Genomic DNA, 6,656 nt, shown 5'->3' on the forward strand with positions numbered 1-6,656 from the left:
TATCCTGTGTCTTTAGAATTTTGAATATAGGCACATAGTACCCAAAGTACATGTAATTAAAACATGTAATTATCAATCATTCACAGTGATTTATTTGTTGTACCAGTAACTATTTTTGATTCTTAAAAATTTAAGTATAAAAGATGATAAAATCATTGCCTTCTAAGGGGAATATAGCCCAATTGAGGGGAATATGCATAAGAGCTCTGGAGTCCATCATGGGGGTTGTTAAATCCCATCCCTATAACTCTCAAGGTATATCACTCAGTACAAGTCCTTTAACCTCTCTGAATTTCAGTATCTATGTTGATAAAGTAGAAATCATATTTATAATATAATGCCTACTTCATAAGATTGTTACCAGGATATATGTAAATGCTTATAAGGATTATGAATTACCAAATGTGTTCAAGTGAAAATTTGAACTTGTAGAAATAAGTATTTCATTTCATAAAATTGTAAGATTGACCATTATTGGTAGACTTGGTTCATGGGGGAACAAGCTTTGTTGTTTAGGCTATAGAAAGTATTATTTAACAAATCTATTTATTAAATATTTATTTATTTATATCTATCTATTAAATATGATCTATTGTAACTAACTGCAGTTTGATGCATTAGCATTTCATCTTTGAATAGGAATTAATTTCGGTAGAATTTCCATCTAAATTAAACAACCAGATGCTTTCTTCTTCAGTGAGCATTACAGAATTAAATTGCACTTTATTGCTAAGGACCGTAAAGTGTTGCTTGTTGAATTTAAGGTAACAATTCATAACTTCGTGTTAAATTTTATATTTATATGAGCATATATGTATCACCTCCATATATACATACATATACACATATACGTTAGGCTCTCAGCATGGAGCCTAATGTGGGGCTTGAACTCAGGACCCTGAGATCAAGACCTGAGCTGAAAACAAGAGCCAGATATTTAACTGACTGAGCCACTCAGGTGCCCTGTATATCTAATTTTAGAAGTATAGTGTTTGTGTTTCTGGCTTTTACTGGCTTGCATTGGATCTAAAATGCATAATCATACTTTTAGAGAAAAGACTTGCTTTTTACCACACTCAATCACAATTTCATTAGATATGATGCTCTTTGGGGGAAAAAAATGGTCAACAGTGACTTGGTAGCCTACAACGGCCCTGAATTTAGTTTGATATCTCTTAGGTTTGTTAAATTTTAACTAGTTGCTCTCTTCCACATTGGGGCCAATATTTTTCTCTGATAAATTATAAATGATTAATGAATTCCAGGAAAGAAGAATATTTGTTAAATCAGATTTCCTCTACTTCTAGGTTCATTTTCTGATAAAATAGTTTATGTAGTGTTTAAGCCAGAATTATCATTTAATTTAGTTCAGAGGTCAATGGGTCTGTTTATTGAAATAATAATTCCCCAAATTGCCAGTTACCCAACTGTTTGTGTTCTGATTTGAAGATACAACATCTACTGCTAGTGGTCTTCATATATTGATAGTTTATTCTGTGAACCCTTTGTCTGTTTTGTTCATCTCTGCTCCAAAATTGTTTGCTGAATTCAAATATAATTATGTAGAGTTAATTTAAGACTTTTTGACCTGATCACAAATGATAAAAACCTTGAGAATAAAAAAAGAGCCATAGATTTTGACCATTGTCCTTATGCTTGATGTCATGTTGTGGTTTAGCTGTTGCCATTTTGTGTATTCTCTCATTTAATTCTCTTAGCAAGTGTAGGAGGTAGATATCACTATCTGCACCTTATAAATGAGCAGAAGGAATCTTTGAGAGGTTGTGGTGACCTATACAAGGTCACTGTGCCAGAACAGAAATTCAAACCCATGAGCCCAACACCTGAGCTCTTAACCATGACTCAAAATATAATCATGAAGCTCTTTTAACCTATGGTGATATTCAGGTATAAGATGCTATCATAAGAGCCAAAATTATGCACTGATGGTATGGGTTCTAGAGAAGTTTATGGATTTCAAAAAAATAACGTGTTTGTACATATATCTAAGTATGTGTGCATGGTTGTATGAACATATATTTACCTCTATCTCATCTATCTTCTCTGAGTTAGGGACATGGTTGACTAGATGATCTTTTATAGTCTTTCTCAAACCTGGATTTTTATTGTCTTAGGATGCTTGAATTTTCAGTTCAATTTTAGATGAAAGCCTTTTTTTGATGCTGACTACATGATTCGAGCTCAGTAAAGCTTGATGAATTGACTTCTCTCTGTAGCTTAAAGGAAGATACATCCATTAGGTGATCCAAGGAAGCTCAAATCAATGCTAACAAGGATATTTCTATTTTTCTAATAAGCTATTTATAGGTATAAGTTAAATTTATAGCCTAATTCCTCATAATTGGATTTCCTCAAAGTAAGTAGAAAGAAATTGACCTGTTGCCATGTTGGAAATCTGTTCAACCTAATGGTAAAAATATCCCATTGAGGGAAACAACCTTGTCAGTTAGGATATTTGCTTTGTCTATAAAAATAGCCCAGGGAAAGTGAAAATGAAAATGTTTTCTTGAAAGCTTCTGAACAATGTGCTTTTAGTTTCACTATGTAAATTAAAGACAGAAAACAACATGGGGCATGCGATATGGAGTTCTCACTAGGGGCTGGGCAGCAGTCACAGGTTGGGTTTTGAGCTTCATAACTTCATAAAGCTACATAACAAGGATCAATTGGGACATCTGGCCTAGGGGCAGGGGTGTTCAAAAGTGCTGTAGATGGCATTTCAGAAAATTAAGCAACTTAGAGAAAGAAGGATTAGGAAGCATGCTTAGAGAAAGAAGGATCATCCCAATCAGAATTGCATTCAGAGCCAATATGGCCAAGAAGCAGGCATTTTTAATACTGCTGGAAATGAAGAAATGTTGAGACTTCCCTGAATTGAGACAAATCAATGTTAGATTTAAATGCCAAATTGGTTTTTATTACTTAGTTCCTGTCTTGTTCTTTCTATCTTCGTGTAATCTACGATTTGAGATCTCTCACCCTATGAAACGATTCTCACAACTAAATGTGTCCAGCAGAAGATAGCAAGAAAAGTGAGTTTGGTTTTAAAAAAATTACAAAGGGGCCAAGAAACGTCCACAAAAATATGCTCTAGAGAAACAAGACCTTTTAACCCTCTGAATAGAGATACCAGCCTATGGTGAAAGGGACAGTACTATGTTTCAGGAGAACCCTGATCATTTTGTCAAATAAATTACCTTTGTAGAAAAAAACTATTTGTCCCTAAGGAAGGAGGGGAAGTAGGAGATTATGCTCTCCAAGAAACAAAATGATTCATCTTATCTTGCTTAATGCCCACATTTGTTCTGACCTTCAACCTTGAATGAGAGCAAATAAAATACTGATTAAACTTGTGTCTTTGTTTTAAATTCTAACTACTTGAGTTAGTTTACTACCTGAATATGATTGCGCTATAGTCCTTTCAATTCAAAGTGAAGTCCCTAAAGAATATGCTGTCTATAAAGGGTATTGACATTTTGAAGGACCTGGTTTCATCCATGAAAGGTGAGATACATTACCCTTCTTTAAACATAAATTGCTGTGTATGCTTTACCTTGAGTGGTAGAACAATGACCTCTACTTGATAAACAAAGATACCATTTGCAAGAGCCCAAATATTTACTAAATGTTTTGCAAGGAAGACCAGAGTGTAAACGACATTCTTGGTTGATAATTACTGTGCCAGTAGGTTACTGAAAAATGACCTGCCTTCAGGGCTAACTAGGACAAGCTCGTCCATAAAGAAACAAAACCAGTCAAAATTCAGAACATTGTGTTTCATCTTTTATAAACAAAACAGAGGAAATTCTATTTACCAAGATCCAGGAAACCAATTGCCTAATCATGCATCCCTCTGGGTTAGAAAGCTACCTGATATTCTCATATCAACACTTCTGGATCTCACCCAATATGCTTTTTAAGGTTAGTTTTCCTACTAGCTCGTCATCAATATCGAATACTGCATCATTGCTATATGGGTATGGAAGGCCTCTTCCTCACACTGCTCATATCTTCCTGATATGGTAAGTTGCCTCTTGGTTGCCATAGATACCGTATAGAATTATCCTAGGAAAATTCTCAAAGTAATGCTTAATCAAACATGCTGTCCAAACTTTGGTTAGAGGTAATGCACACTTTCCTGCTCTGTTCCTCCACTGGCTGCTTATACTAAATGTTTTTGATCATGGACTATTTATCAGGCCATCCTTGATCAATACAATGAACCCAACGGTCTCTGCTGTCAAGAAGTTTTACACTGTAGTGGAGAGAAAGAGGCAATAAACAACATATTATATAATATAGATTGGTGACACAGGCTGTGAAGATAAATAAAAAAGGGCGAGGGAGTGAGAGAGGCTGAGCCAGGGCTAGTGGCCTGGGAAACCCTCTGTGATAAGGCCGTGTTTACTGGGGTTTGCTGTGGGGCTGGAGGCAGAGCTGATGGCTGGCTCACCATTGCCCCCTGCAGGCCCCCAAGTATCTGCAGGGTGAATGGTTCAAAGGTAACATCCCTAATTTTGTGTTTTGGGGTTTTGAGAGATTTGCCCAGCCCAGGGAAATGACAGAGTGAGAATAAAGTAAGGAACCTGTGAAAGTGAGCCTCTGAACATGATGAAGTCCATCTCCACACTACTGTCATGTCTGGTATCCTGTGATGGAAGGCTGATGATGTCATTCTTATGATCAAAAACCCTCCAGGACCTCCTATCCCAGAAAACATAAACTTCTCAGCCTTGTATTTAAGCTTCTTCACAAAAATATGGCCAATATAGCTTATGAGCCAGATCTTCTAAGTTGGATTGAGGTATTTCAATCCCATAACATTTTAAAACCATATTAGGTCATGTAATAATAAATTAATTAAAATAAATTTTAGGTAAACCCCATGAAGGTAAGGATTTTTTAAAAATATTGTATTTACTTATTCATGAGAGACACCGAGAGAGAGAGAGAGAGAGAGAGGCAGAGACACAGGCAGAGGGAAAAGCAGGCTCCATGCAGGGAGCCCAATGTGGGACTCGATCCCACAACTCCAGGATCAAGCCCTGGGCTGAAGACAGGTGCTAAACCGCTGAGCCACCCAGGATCCCTGGAAGTAAGGATTTTTATTTGCTATCACCTGCAGTGCTTAAAACAATGCACTTCCTCAATAAGTACATATTTAATGAATAATATTCAAGTGCAGTTTGAGGAAGAGCATTTGAATATTAAGGGGTTTACGAGTTGAGTCAAGAAAAGAAAAGACAAATTACCCCAGTCTCGAAATCATCTGTCCCAGACCAGAATGTGTTCACGGATGTAGCAAGACAATTACATTCCACAGGGTAAACCAGTCATAGCACTGGTGGACAGTAGTTGCCCTCAGAAGAACCACAAGCATTCTTCTATGACCCCATCTGAGTGACATCAGGCCAGAAGAGAGACATTCTCTGTGACTTTTTGACCAAAGGAGATCTCACGTGTGTTTTATTTTTGGAAAACAAAAGCAAAACCATGTAACCCTTTAAAACAAATCTCCAAGTTGGAATGATGTCATTAAAACAGGAGGATGAGTCCCATGTCACAACACTAGGAAGAAAATTCTTGGAGCCACTGATCCCTGTTTCTCCTGATCCAACCTATGAAGTATAAGGAACGAAGGCTCCACACAGGCCCCTGAGCTGCTCCTACTTGCCTAGAACCTGCTCAGTGGGTCCTGAGCAGCTGTACAACCTTAACGACATTAAATAAGTACTAGAAGGTGGGAAAATAAGGGAATTTATGAAGCATCGCATGTTGGAGCTCTGTCAGGCATTTGCACTGACTTCAGAAAAATGTCTGCTGCACACAGACCTAGGGTCAATGTGCATGGAAAGAAAGCCAACGACTTTTATCTTCTCTGTCCTGATCCCAAGCTTTAGCCCAGCTCGTGCTGCTATGCCCCAAGCTAGCACCAATAAGAGAGGGCATGGCGAACATTTCAGAAGCTTTTGCAGGGTCTTGGGTCCCCCACCCCACTCCACTCCTCAACCACAATTTGCTATTGTCCCTCGGACTGCCACATCTGTGTGTGCTCTAAGGAGTCATCTCCGTGCCTCCCAGCCTGGCTCCAGCACCTCGCCCTACTTGGGTGTGTTGTGGTACCTTCTTTCTCCTTTCAGGAATCCCTACCTACTTCCTCTTCTCCCCAGAACAGGATCTGATAAACCCATGTGTAGTGAGGTGTGAATGACTGATTCAGACTAAAGTGTTTCTCCTACCAAATGAGCCGTAGTCATTCTACTTTTTCATGTTTTATGGATCCAGAAGCAGATAGACTGTCTAGCAAGCTGCTTTTGTTCATTAGAATATTCTGTGAAATTAGTCTCCTAATTGTGCTGTATTTCCTGAGGGGCTTGGGCAAATCTGTTGGATTGAGTAGTGAAAAGACTTAATACAGCATATGTCATTATGAATATCTCGGATTACATAAGGCTTCCTAGAGCCAGTGGCCAGAATTTAAGGAACTTGGAAATATGCTTTATTTTAGGATTTTGTGTTGAAAGAGATCCTCTCTGATACGTAATGCGACAGAGCCACCTGCTGGTGGACTTATTTCACCACCAGGCAACCCAACCGTAGGCCCACTGGTGTGGATCTCTAATCACTCATACTCT

Source organism: Vulpes vulpes, chromosome 10, assembly GCF_048418805.1.
Source record: "Vulpes vulpes isolate BD-2025 chromosome 10, VulVul3, whole genome shotgun sequence".
Lineage (NCBI taxonomy): Eukaryota > Metazoa > Chordata > Mammalia > Carnivora > Canidae > Vulpes > Vulpes vulpes.